Source organism: Hakea prostrata, chromosome 4, assembly GCF_041222555.1.
Source record: "Hakea prostrata isolate BN-2017 chromosome 4, UWA_Hpros_2, whole genome shotgun sequence".
NCBI classification, from domain to species: Eukaryota; Viridiplantae; Streptophyta; class Magnoliopsida; order Proteales; family Proteaceae; genus Hakea; species Hakea prostrata.
In genome coordinates, this window is record NC_142603.1 from 20,929,449 (window position 1) to 20,944,196 (window position 14,748).

A 14,748-nucleotide genomic window follows, 5' to 3' on the forward strand; every position below is an offset into this window, starting at 1 on the left:
CTAAAGCTTCTTCTTCCTCTTTTCTCTAGTTTTCGATTCCTCTTTCCAGCTCTGTTCGTTAGGGAATTCTATAGCGCAAGATTGAGAAATAGAGAGAAAAGGTAGAATGGGCATAATTGTACTTTTATATTTGGACACTAACCTTTCTAATGGAATAGGAATTAGATGTTTTTTAAACTTAAACTGGGTGCCAGTGCTTTAAGGCCTCCATTTTAGGGTGTCGGTGCAATTTGCTCAAATAAGAAAAAAAATTCAAGTAAGTAACTTAATCGAACGGATAAGAATCAATAAAAAAGGGGTAATACCATATCAGTATCCTATTAGCAATCGGACGGATTCGGATACTACTAAATGGATGTAGATGCGAATGCGAATGCGAATTCAGGAGCGAATTTCAGTTATCCACTTATACCCCTAGTTTTCGGTTTATCATGATCTAATTCCTTCAGTAATTACCCTACCACAAATTTAACCAATATCTAAAGAACATCAATGAAGAATAAGAATGAATCTATCAGGTGATCATTCACCATAAAAATAAAAAAAGAACAAGAAAAAGAAATGGAAGACCCACAAAAGGAAAAAGGCAAAACACAATCTTGTTTCTTTCTCATTGGTCCTTTCACCAGGATGATACCTTAAATTGGGGCTGATGCGTACTCGTCTCTCTTGTTCAGTGTTCTTGAATTACTAGTTCCATTACTCTTTTGTGTTTTGGTGCTTTGCTTTATTCAGATTCAACAATTTATTTTCAGCATTTGGGTTGAAGATCAATTTTTCCTTCCTTTCTCATATAGTATTTTTATCTGTTGCTAGTAGATACTTTGTCAGTTAAGTGACTAAAGTCCACTTCGTAAACTATGAAGAAATCAAAGCTGAAGAAATTGACAGTGCAGATTAATTTACTAAAAGAAACCACAGAATTGGATCAATGAAAATGCAAATCTTTCAATGCAAAGCTTAGGGCCTTGGGCAATGAAATTGTACTACTATAACAAAGTTTGAACTTAAGGAATATAGTTATATTTTTATTACCTTAAATACCCCTTGTCTATTTAATTCATTAGACTTTCAAGCCATTGATAAATGATATCTAAAATTGTAATTATCCATTCCTAAGTATAATAATTATTAATGGATAATATTAATTGATCATATTTCCTTCAAATACACTAAAATAATTATAATGTTAATTTTCTTATTATTATTATTAGTTGTAACTACATGATTGGTTTGTGACAAATCTGTCATTGGACCAATTTGTCACCTACAAAACCACTTAGATACTAATAATATATAGTTAAGTTAATTTTACAGCTGGGCATTTGGTCTAGTGGTATGATTCTTGCTTTGGGTGCAAGAGGTCCCGAGTTCGATTCTCGGAATGCCCCTATTAACATTTGCCAGAATTCTAATTATTTTATTTATTTGTATTACATTTGTAGCATATCTTTCATAGTTGAAATTTATTTAAAAAATAAAAAATAAAAATTCAAATTTAAGGGGTTGTATGGTAACTATTTCAACATACACTTGAGAAAACTTGGTGAAAAACGTGACTCAAGGTAATCAAGTAGTTTGATTCTAAAATAATAGAAGTATAAAACTCATCTCTTTCTCGTGACAAACCCCATTTCTAACCCTAGTTGTTACCGTCAAATTTCTTTGTGTGCGATAAAAACTTCCTTTCATTCTTCTCTACACCTTAATCTATTCAAAGAGAAAAAAATTTTCCGTTGATAAAAACTTCCTTTCATTCTTCTCTACACCTTAATCTATTCAAAGAGAAAAAATTTTCCGTTGTTATTAATGGTGTCTATTTGATCGTAACTTTATGCCCTCACAAGTGGTAAACTTGAAGATATCAAGAACAACCTCAAATTCACTCCGAGATGTTTGAAGTTGATGGATTTCACTTAGTGGAAGGTGTTGCCGATTGCTTCACCATCAAATGCAGGAATGAGAAAACTCAAATCTTATACTCTTTGCTCAACTGTGGAATTACAAGAGACATCTAATCATTTTTCAACCTTGGGATCACAACATACTAGCTACCATCCTTCCATTTCGCTATGTGATTACGTGGGTTCAGATTCTCAAACTACACTGGCGTTTTCATGACCATGATGTGCTCAATTTGATCTTCAACAAGGTGGGATATGTTATTGAATGTCCCAAGGGTGATGGATCTTCCCCATTTGTTCCAGTTGCTTGCGTTCTACTACCCATTAACCAAGATCTAACTTCTTCAGTTCTGTTTGAAGTTGCACCAAATGAGGTTACACAGGTCAAATTTGCTTATGAGTTACGCCCTACTCTCATGTGTTCCTATTGTATCTGCATGGGCCATAAACACTCAGATTGTAAATTTCGCAAATTGACTCCTTCTCAAGCTAGTATTGGAGATGTCCTTTCAACGACTCATCATGCCCATATACCTCTTGCTACAATTCCTCCTAAGCAAAATGGGCATGTAAAGTTGATTATGGATTTGTATGACAAAGTTTTCATTCGCAGTTTCCACAATGATCTTTCACTTTATGAAGGTGCAGTCCCGAAGTCTAGAGAGGATGCAATCAAACGGAGCTTCCTCAAACTTGCCTTTGTTTTTGAAGTCTGCATCCCTCCTCACATTGAAGGATCGCACTCCTCAGCTGTTGCCATCATTCAGCCCACAAGATCAACAACAACTACTATCTCTACTGGCATTCACGATGTGGATATGCACTTTATTATTCATCACCTTAATCCTCCCCATTTACACATGAAGCATCTCCCACTTCATCACTGGAGTATGTAACAATGTACAATCCCCCCTGCTCCTCCTACAACTCCAGTGGATTTCACCCATACCACATTATCTACTAATGTGGAGCTCGACCTTCAAAATACATGGGCCTCAACTTTCCCAGCCACTTCGTCCAGAAACAATACAGGAAAGTTGATAGTTACTAAAGACTCTGATAAGTTACCGTGTAAACGCAAGCTAGTGTGCTGCAAGAAATTTTGGATGGGGACCACAAAAATCAAGAATCAGATTTTGGAAAGAAATGAGAGTCGATTAGTGTATCTCTAACTATTATGCAATGAAGCGATGATGGCTAGCTTGGAAAGGCCATCAGGGGAGAAATGAGAACTCTATCTCTCAATTGTAGAGGACTAGGTCGATCCTCTATATAGAAGGAGTTACAGGTCCTCATTCGTCATCATAGACCCAACTTTGTCTTCCTATCCGAAGTTAAGTCTGATAGTTTAAATGTTAATCTTTTATGTAAAAAATGGGGGTTTTTCTCAGTTTTTTCGGTCTCGCTTGAAGGTCAAGCAGGTGGTCTTGTTTTGTATTGGAAGGTTAATATAATAGTTGATGTTGTGTGGTCTTCGTCCTGGTGTGTGCATCTTTTATGTGATGATTCCCTAATCTGTGGTACTTTTCATTTGTGTATATGAGTTTAGTTCCTTCTATTCAACATTATCAGTGGCGAACTCTCAATAACCTTGCCTCATTTATTGATCAACCGTAGATCATTGGTGGTGATTAGAATTCTTATCTGGCAACTAATGATCGACAAGGAGGTCATCCCATTCCTGATTCCCTTCTACTACGTATGCAACATTTCATGAATGAGTACAATGTGCTTTGTCTACCAGTGCTTGGAAATAAGTTAACCTGGGCCAATGAGCAAAAACACCAGAGAAGAATTGAAGGTTTATTGGATTGATTCATTTGCAATATAGAGTGGTTGTCCTATTTTAAGGACGCATAGGTATCCCATATAGTTGTGACACACTCAGATCATAAAGCTCTCTTGTTATCTATTGAGAATTCAAGTGCATGGATGCTTAGATCATTTTGATTTGAGCACTTTTGGACTCATGAAGATACCTATGCAAATCTCTTAAGCCACGTGTGGAACATCCCAGTTTGAGGTTCTCCCTCGTACATGTTAACAAAAAAGCTTCAATGTCTTACTACTAAACAAAAGTCTTGGAACAAACACACCGTTCAAAATCTGGACACCAAGGAAGATGCAACCAGAAAAGAAATGCTACCCTTGAACAACTTTTGTCACACCCCACCCGTCAGTTTCAGTTACCCGCCCGACAACCCGTGGGTGTGATCCATCATAGAATCCACGGTCTTACCCATCAATAATAATCAATGCAAGAAATAGATAATCAAGAGCAAGAGCAAGTTCAAATAAATAATTAAAGGAATTACATGAGTCTAAATATTCCAATAAAATAATCAAAGAAAGTAATCAAGTTCAAAAGAATATCGAGTTCAACAGAAGCAATAAAATAAACTAAATTATCTTCTTTCCAGTTTCTTTCTCTAAAGCTAAAAAATGCTTTTCAAAATTAGCAAGAAAGGGGGTTCTCCAGTTTTCTCCAAACATTCCTCAAAATATTTGGCGATCTACCTCCTTTGGCCATCAATGGATGCTATAAGTGCACTCCAAGCATCTACAAGAGGCTTCATGCAAGCTATCTCCATCTCCCACTAACGGTGCCCCGCATCTTCTTCATATGAGATGGTTCGATCATACGAATTCTCTCCAATTTCCGACGACTTGCAACCATTTGAACAATTTAGTATAACATACAAAGAAAGGAATGAGTTCTAACGAACTCAGTAAGGATAACACATTTCTCATACATATGTCAACATATCCAGCAATGCATATATGAAATGAATGGTATGCAATAATATGAATGCTACTAAGATCCAACCATGCAAGTCTTTAGATAGTTGACATGCTTTAAGATATAACACCAGCCCTCCTCTGGGTAGGTCTAGTCACTCTGATCCCTCATGGACTGGTTACCTTTATTGGGATCTCGGGCAAAGGGGTCAAGTTCTCATCAAGCATCCATAGCTAAGGATTAAGTCAACACTCTCTTACCACGACCATTGGCATGAGTACTGGTGCATCTCGGGGTATCTAATCCAATGGAAGGTCATAATGGAACATACTATATGAAGTCCAGATACTTCCCCTATGACACTAACCAACTCGGTTCCATGCCATATCCTTCGCAACCTAGGAATGAGAACCCTCACGGACTGGCTACCGCTATTGGACTCCATTCCCTAACCCTATGGTCATCTACATATTATTGGGGCAAAAATCTTTCATGACTCTTCACGACACCCGGGCCGCTCCTTGGACGTCTATGAGCCCAACCCTAACATATGGAACCCTACCATTGCATGAGAAACAGTAGACCACTGAGTCTTCGCACTGGTTACCGCTATAGGATGAAACAGAGTCATGTTACCATTGTCACAGGTCATTCGGCTTCAATTCCCCTACCTAAAGGGTAATAGCATGTAGGATACCTAGCCATGCAACTTAGACTCCCTAGGTATGTCATCCAACAGTCATGATAGTACTGGAGGCATCGGTGAGCATGTGTCCTATACCACAATCCTCTAATATCTTAAGCAAAGATACCCCATTGGATACCCTTTCTATCACAACTACACCACATCATTCATCATCATATGATAATCAGTTCAATGTCATAAAGAGATAAAGTATATAAAAACATCACAAACAACATGTATAAAACACTATTATAATGAATTATACAACTAAAGCAAGGTATATAACCAATACATACTGTAAAAGTAAACTGATTCATCATATAGCATGTTATTGCATATAAACAAGATAGTGTGTCCTTACCTGTAAATATGTAAAAATTATTGAAATGCAAGCAAACTTCACCCACTGTAGTTTCAGAGAATCTTAGAGGTCACCTAAATATAAGGTTACAAGAATATACAAGAGACATGAGTCAAATCAGAGTAGCAAACAACTTCACATAGCTACTGTGACCCAATCGGTCGCTTGGGTCAAGCGACCGCCCCTATTACAGATAGTCTTCCAGATCCGAAATTCAGACTTCTGATCATCCAATTTCAATTCAATTTTGAGATTATCTTAATTCGAATTTCAATCTTAATAAGTCTATAACAAATGTACAAATCAACAACCTAAAATTAAGGCAGATCCATAACCCAAATCATCTTCCTTGATTAGATCCATCTTTTATTTGAATGCAGGTATTCGTTTTCAGACAAGATATTCTCAAGAACATTGATTAGGGAATAGAACTAATCACAACTAGGTTACCCCAACATAAAGGAGATGGATCTACACAATTCCAAAGTTGAGGGGAGAGAATGGAGTGAAGGAGAATCACTTACCTCAACCAGATTTGCAAAATAGACGGGGAAAAGATCTAGATCGCAATCCACGCTTCTCTCACCTTCCAGCACATGTCTTCTGCCTCCTAACCATCCACAGCAGCAATCCCAAGTATAATAATGAGTTAAAAGGACGGGGATTGCTATATATAGAGGCAGGGGGAAAATTAGGGCAACATCCCTCAAGCAGACCATGGTAGTCGCTTGGGGCGATTGATTGGCCCAATCAACCAATCAACCGCCTTAAGCAACCGCCCCTAGTACTTTGCATACATGGATGCTTTGCTTAAGGGGTTGATTCCCAACCTCAACCTAACCCTAAACAACACATGGGGGAGGTCGTACCTTCAAGCCGGACACCTTCAAACACCTCTTGACCTTGGCTGGAACTCCACTTTTCCAGCAAAGCAGGTTCTTTATGAAGAGAATCCAGATCTATGGGTTCAGGGTGTGGATCATAGACTTTTATTTGGATACTCCACAACTTAATCCGACTTGACTTTCGGGCTATCGGACCTGCAATATGGATTCCGGGTTAGAAATACAAGGGTTGTTACAACTTCCACTCGCAAAATTGCGTTTGGTGTTGAAGCAACAGGCAGATAAATGGCATCAAAAGTCCTGCACTAAATGGAAGCTTTAAGGGGATCAAAATACTCGCTTCTTCCATCAAAACACAGTGACTCGAAGGGCCAAGAATAAGATTAGATCTATTACTCAAAATGGTATCTCTTATACTAATCACCGTGATATAGAAAATGCTTTTGTCTCGCATTTTAAACGGCTGTATACCTCGGCATCACTGACGCATCAAGACAAATACTTTATTCCCATAAAAAATAGAGTCACTGAAGCTAAATGGCATTCACCTTTTTTTGTTAGAATTATCAATTGATTCAAGAAAATGAGAAATATATCTTTAATTGTATTATGCCTTAGTTTATATTTTATAATGTTAAAAAAGAATGTCCTAGATACATTCACTCACCATACAAGATTTCAAATATACAAACCAAGGCCCTATTAAAGATTTGTAGAAAGCTTAAAAGCCTCTCGCTTCCACTTCATCATCCACAAGCCATCATAGGCTCATTTTCCATCTTAATATATAGAAACTCCAATAATTTATGGTTCTCCTTCGAGGTTCAATAATTCCATGCTTAGGCAATAAAAAAGAAAGAGAACTATGAATTTGATCATCCACGAGAGCCTCCAAGATGATCACTATCCGGGTGATTTAACCAATGTCTGAAGAACATCAATGAAGAGTAAGAATGAATCCTCTTTTCCTTGTTAGCAGTCCTTATGCTAGATTTATCAGTTGATCATTCATTAGTAAAAATCAAAGAAGAACAAGAAAAAGGAAAAACATAAAAAGAAATGAAAGACCCATTACTCATTGGTCCTTTCACCGGGATGATACCTTAAATTGGGGCTGATGCGTACTCGTCTCCCTTGTTCAGTGTTCTTGAATTACTAGTTCCATTACTCTTTTGTGTTTTGGTGCTTTGCTTTATTCAGATTCAACAATTTATTTTCGGCATTTGGATTGAGGATCAATGTTTCCTTCGTTTCTCATATAGTATTTTTATTTGTTGCCAGTAGATACTTTCTCAGTATGGTCTACTTTTTTTTTTTTTTTGTTAACATGTATGGTCTACTTCATAAACTATGAAGAAATTGACAGTGCAGATTAATTTACTAAAAGAAACCACAGAATTGGATCAATGAAAATGCAAATCTTTCAGTGCAAGTAGAACGAAAATGCAAAGCTTAGGGCCTTGGGCAATGAAATTGTACTACTATAACAAAGTTTGAACTTAATGAATATAATTATATTTTTATTACCTTAAATACCCCTTGTCTATTTAATTCATTAGACTTTCAAGTCATTGATGAATGATATCCAAAACTGTAATTATCCATTCGTAAGTATAATAATAATTATTAATGGATAATATTAACTGATGTGCAACAACTACTATTATTTGATCATATTACTTCCTCAAATACACTCAAATAATTATAATGTTCATCTTCTTATTATTACTAGTTGTAACTACATGATTGATTTGTGACAAATCTTTCATTGGACCAATTTGTCACCTACAAAACCACTTGCATACTTATAATATTTAGTTGATTTAATTGTGCAGCAGGGCATTTGGTCTAGTGGTATGATTCTTGCTTTGGGTGCAAGAGGTCCCGAGTTTGATTCTCGGAATGCCACATAATTATCTGCCGTATTTCTAATTAATTTTATTTATTTGTATTACATTTGTAGCACATCTTTCATAGTTGAAATTTATTTATAGGTCGCACTCGATAAAAAGTCTTCTGCATCCCCTCTTTTCTTTACCAATTTTTTTTAAATATTATATTTAATTAAGCAGTAGGGCATTTGGTCTAGTGGTATGATTCTTGCTTCGGGTGCAAGAGGTCTCGAGTTCGATTCTCGGAATGCCCCTCATCATTTGCCGTAATTTTATTTAATTTTATTTATTTGTATTACATTTGTAGCACATCTTTCATAGTTGAAATTTATTTATAGGTCGCACACTCGATAAAAAGTCTGAACATTGCGACCCCGCTACTGCATCCCCTCTTTTCTTTAACAAAAAAAGAAGAAGCAGTTTTATGGTAATTATTTCGGCATACTTAATTTTGTACTCATTGTGTATTTGGGCATACAAAAAGCTAAAATTTTGTATAATAATTTAGTCTAAAAAATGTGTGCTGAAACAACCTATTTGGTACACATTGCTTGCTGGGCATGGACAATGGTTTTGAAAAAATGCGGAAGGCACACTTGAGAAAACTTGGGGAAAAACGTGACTCAAGGTAATCGAGTAACTTGACTCTAAAATAATAAAAGTATAAAACTCATCTCTTTCTCGTGACAAACCCCATTTCTAACCCTAGCTGTCACCATCAAATTTCTTTGTGTACGATAAAAACTTCCGAATGGACCTCTTGACATGTAAAATTGCATGATTCAAGCCCAAAACTCCAAATATTTGCTTAAATATTGAAAAGTCCTAAAATCTGCAAAAACAATATAAAACCCAAGGTAGCTCCACTCTAAGTGTGTAAAATGCATGCTTTATGCCCTAAGATTTCACACATAAATGTGCTCATCAGATTCCCCCACACTTAGACTAAGCTTGTCCTCAAGCAAAAATTTAAGAAAAATACAAATGCAGGTAAAAAACTAGTATAACAAAATAAATCCTAACTCACTTTCGTAGGAATCATGGTTACACTTAGCATGTACAACAAGCATTTAAACCACAAGGTTACCCCTAGAGGACGAGTTTTGTCTCGTGGATGTTTGAAGTGAATATACATCCAAAATTCCAATTCAGCTCAAAATAAAACATTGCAAATTCCAACTCTAACAATTGGTAAATACTCATACAGGATCAATAGCTATGACAATTTTTCTCACCATTGATTTAAGAAGCCAGGGCACTCCGACTCAAGATCAATAGCTATGACAATTGCCCTAGCTATGACAATGTTTGCTCCATCATGTCATTCAAGCCAACCGTAGTGGAGTAAAGTAGAGTTCACTACTAAAAAGAAAAGAGAGAGATAAATACAAGTATCATTAATGCCTTGGTAAAATTGTTTGGTAAAAAATACTTCAAAACCTTAGTCCTTGGTCCCCTAACTTTATGAGTGGTTTTGCTTAAAGGAGAGGTGTACTTGAAAGATATAAGGTGAGTCTTTGATTAAGATATATGCTTTGTCTCAAGAATCAATATGGGGTAATAAAGTTCAAGTGTGGGGGATCTTAAATCAATGGTGAGAAAAATAGTCATAGCTATTGATCCTGTATGAGTACTTACCAATTGTTAGAGTTGGAATTTGCAATGTTTTATTTTAAGCTGAATTGGAATTTTGGATGTATATTCACTGCAAACATCCACGAGACAAAACTCGTCCTTTAGGGGTAACCTAGTGGTTTGAAGGCTTGTTGCACATGCTAAGTGTAACCGTGATTCCTACGAAAGTGAGTTAGGATTTATTTTGTTGCACTAGTTTTTTACCTGCATTTGTATTTTTTTTTAATTTTTGCTTGAGGACAAGCTTAGTCTAAGTGTGGGGAAATCTAATGAACACATTTGTGTGAAATCTTAGGGTATAAAGTATGCATTTTACACACTTAGAGTGGAGCTACCTTGGGTTTTATATATATTTTTTTATAGATTTTAGAACTTTTCAATACTTAAGCAAATATTTGGAGTTTTGGGTATGAATCATGTAATTTTACACGTCAAGAGGTCCATTCAAATTCTCAAATGCGAAAATGGGCCTGATCTGGAGCATGATGGGCTAGAGATGTGATTATGGGCCAACTCCGAAATATTTAAGATATAAAGAAGGCAAATTTGATCTACGGTTGAGATTATAAATTATCAATCAAATCTACAGAGATATTATTGAGAGAGTCCAATTGGAGAAAAGAGTCCTTGTATACCTCAATATCTTATTTCCTATTTGTGATTTGATTAAAGAAAGAAAAAGAGGAAAAATAATTATATTCAGATAAGGAAGAAGGAAAAATCCCGTTTTTGAATGTCTCTTTTCAATTTCGATCAAGCCCTTCTTTGAACGGTCATCCGGTGTCCAATCGAGCTGATTTTTGGAGGAGAGCTTTACGACTTCTTGATCCTCAAATCCTTAAAGATGAATTTGATTTTGTTATTTTCGTTTATACTCTTAGGGAAGGAAATTATGTAGCTGATAGACTTGCTTCATTTGCTGCTTCATCCCAATCCCCTATCTCCCCTTCCCCCGCTTCCCCCCACCCTTCATCCTTTGGTACTTGTACTTTGACGCCATGGGGTGTCTCTTCCCTCGTGGTTTTTCTTTCAAATAAATTTCCTATATTACAAAAAAAAAAAAAAAAAAAAAAAAAAAAAAAAACCAAAGATAAAAAGTCATACAACATCAACTATCTAACATAAGTATTTATGTGTACACACACACCCCTCCCGCTTCCCCATCATTGTCCACAAGACATCATAGGCTCATTTTCCATCTTAATAGAAACTCCAATAATTTATGGTTTTCCTTTGAGCTTCAATAATTCCATGGTTAGGCAATAAAAAAAGAAAAAGAACTATGAATTTGATCATCCACAAGAGCCTCCGAGATGATCACTGTGAAATCCAGCCCAAACCTAGCTAGGACACCCTATTTGTTTTGGGTTAAAGAAAGGCTTGTTTGATGTTAGACCTTGAAGTTGGACCTTGATTTCAATGTTTTATCTTTAAAAGCCTTAGGAAGTCATGTCCGACCTTTCCCTTAGTGTAGATCCATGTCCCGAAGTGGAGGAAGAAGAGACTTGTGGACTCTTTTGGTTGATGATTTGGTGTCGGAGTCCGAGCCCATGGACATTGACGATGATGCCCCTTACTTGAGTACATTGTCAGTGTTTAGTGAAAATCTGCGCATCGAAGAGGGGTGAACTAGTTAAAGTACCTAATGAACTCCCATGTATGATCCAAATGTATTTCTTGAAACTAGACTTCTTGATTGACTTGTAAAAGAAAACCCCACTCAATTTGACCCCGTATAGCCCTCCGCATCCTTGTCCAAAGTTGCTGAACTATTGCTGATTTTTCTGTTGAACTATGCTTGGTCGATCCTGCTTGGTCGATCCCATCGACCAAGGAGCATCGACCAAGGCTGCCTAGATTCAAGTTAATGATTCCTTTGGAATATTCCACACCCTATTTAGCCTAGCCTCGTGTTTTGAACCCTATTCTAATCATTGCAACACCTGAGAACGTGGAGAAGGTTCCCAAAAGCTCCTCCTTGATATTGGTGAAGGTTATTCTACTTTAATCATTGTCTCTTGCCTCCATTATCATTTTCTAAGGTATGATTCTCTCTCTTGCTCTCTATCCTACTCACTCCTCTTCTTCTTCTTACTGTTGAGACCATGGCCAAGGTGCTGCAACCTTGCAAACACCTTGTCAAGAGTGTCTCTCCCATTTACATTGATTTCCCTTCATTCTTGCTTTACCTCACTTTCATTTGATCATTGCATATGCCTTACCATGATTCCTTGCTTAACAACTTGATTTCTTGTCCTAAACTAAAATGTGGAGTATGATTAGTCTAATTAATAGCTTACAAATGATTGTAATCTTGTTCCTAACCCATTCCCCAACTAATTCCCTAGCTTCCCTTTCAATTGCATTGATTTCTCATTGATGCTATGATTCTTGTCTCTAGAACTTAGTATTCCAATTTGGGGCTTTCTAATTAAATCATTAGATGATGTTAATTACTTGCTTAGATGTGTTCTTACATTGTTATTAATCATCCCTCCAAGTTTCGGATTGATCCGAGCCCCGGAAGACCGATTTCGGACCAAATCACCAAAAGACACTATGCAGCCCCGAGACTTTCCTTGGTCGATCCCATCAACCAAGGAGCATCGACTAAGCATGCTGCTGAACTGTGTTCTTCGCCGTTTGACCTGTTTGACCTTCGATTTTCCCGATTTCTTCTCTAATCTTTCATTTATGTTTGTCTAGGGTCTTAATACCATCATTGGATTATTCTTTTGTGACTTTTGGATCATCATCATCACAACTTAAGGTAAGGACGGTTATCGCCATATAACATAGACTGTATGACTTTTACACTGTTGTTGGCAACTTAGTAGGCTTAACTTGTTAGTTGATTCTAGACATCATATGACTACTGTAGTTACCTTATGACAATAGCACGATACTTAATTACTTTGTTTATCATGTCTATTTATTCTTGTCATTTACTTATACACTTGATCATGAGATGTTATGACATATATTTCAATATGATGATGTATCGTTGATATATGATATGATGGAAATAAGCATTTGATTGCTTAGGTATAATTTGGGATTTGGGAGTGTCCTATTGACGCTTCTATCCTTGGACATCAGAGGGAATAGTATGGGATGTTCTCCGAAGATGCCCATCGACACTTCTCCGGGTTATTGGATTACATACATAGGACTGTCTAGTGGTGTGGCTAGGATGTCCTTGTAGTGTCAGACCCGAATCGGAAAGCTATTGAGACCGAACGACCCGTGGTGACAATGGGGATTTGTGGGCACTCAAGACCGGTAAAATGATCTGTGAGAGGTCATGAATCACATTGTGGGAGCCATTTATTGGTAAGGTTGCAAATGACTAGACTTGGGCTCACGGGCACTCAAGACCGTTGAAATGATCCGTGAGGGGACGTGAGAGCTTCCCGTCTACTATTTGTGAATGACCAATAGGGTTGATGAGTCCGTAGTCCGAGAGGGAATACACTGACTCTAGTGTGAAGGATATCGGAAAGGATCCAAGATATCTTAAATGGTTGAGGAGAAATGGACGTATCCGGATCTGACTTGATACGGCTGAGTAGATGACTTGCATCGGGCTAGGCTTTACCGTGACATGCACCAATACTTGTACTAAATGGTGATGCGAGAGAGTGGTGACCAAATCCCCAGCCAAGGAATGTCCGAGAGGGATGCAGGACCCATTACCAACCGGTTGCCCAAGATATCTTAAATGGTTGAGGGAATCCAAGATATCTTAAATGGTTGAGGGTGTGAGCGGACCTACCCAAAGAAGTATGGTGCTATGACTTAAATCATGTCTACCAATAGAGACCAGCATACATAGAGTTAGATTCATATTTGCATCATCTGTTTTATATCATATTGCATCATGCTATGTTTTGTATCATGTAATTTATGTTATTATGGAATAGCCTGCCTTGCTGAGTTCTTTTGAACTCACTCCTTTTTGCAATATCTTCTGTTAGACTTTTCTACAGGTACTACTATTGTTGACTATGATGGTCAACACTATGAAGACCAAATTGATGACTCACACAATACTGATCATGGTGACTACGTCGGTGAAGACTATTAGTTCGAGAATGATATTTGTCAGGAGCAGATTCGACCTGGTCTAGTTTCTTATGATTATCTTATTGAGGAAACATTGTATAAGTTAGAAGAAACTGTAACTTAGTTGATTACCTTTTTCTTTCCCTTCTTTTGAGAATTGGTTGTAACCTTTACTTTATTTTGATCTACCTTCCGTGGTTGTTGTAGAATGGGTTTCCCCCTTCTTTTCACACTTTAACTATTTATTTGATTGGCATCATTTCCGCACTTTGATGTTCTTTGTGATCCTTCTAAGATCCTTTCTTGATTTTTATTATTAAAGAAATTGAATTCAAAGATTTGTTCTTGCTTTTGATTATATTATTGTGCTAGGTGGCTATGATCGTTCCTAAACTTGATTGGCGGGACCGTAAACCACTCACCTGGGCAATCCAGATAAGGTACCCCTTGGTGGATTTAGGGTGGATGTGACAATCACTAACCGGGTGATTTAACCAATGTCTGAAGAACAACAATGAAGAGTAAGAATGAATCCTCTTTTCCTTGTTAGCAGTCCTTATGCCAGATTTATTAGTTGATCATTCATCAGATTTATCAATGAATCATTCATCGGTAAAAATC

The 14,748-nt window shown here is 37.0% G+C and overlaps 3 non-coding genes across 3 annotated transcripts; all 3 read left to right on the forward strand.

The window, feature by feature from the left end:
- The first annotated feature begins 1,319 nt into the window (after nucleotides 1-1,319).
- TRNAP-UGG (transfer RNA proline (anticodon UGG)) lies at nucleotides 1,320-1,391 on the forward strand. The gene has a single exon. It is a non-coding gene; the product is annotated as a tRNA-Pro (tRNA).
- Nucleotides 1,392-8,372: 6,981 nt separating this feature from the next.
- Nucleotides 8,373-8,445, forward strand: TRNAP-UGG (transfer RNA proline (anticodon UGG)). The gene has a single exon. It is a non-coding gene; the product is annotated as a tRNA-Pro (tRNA).
- Nucleotides 8,446-8,609: 164 nt separating this feature from the next.
- TRNAP-CGG (transfer RNA proline (anticodon CGG)) lies at nucleotides 8,610-8,681 on the forward strand. The gene has a single exon. It is a non-coding gene; the product is annotated as a tRNA-Pro (tRNA).
- Nucleotides 8,682-14,748: the final 6,067 nt, after the last annotated feature.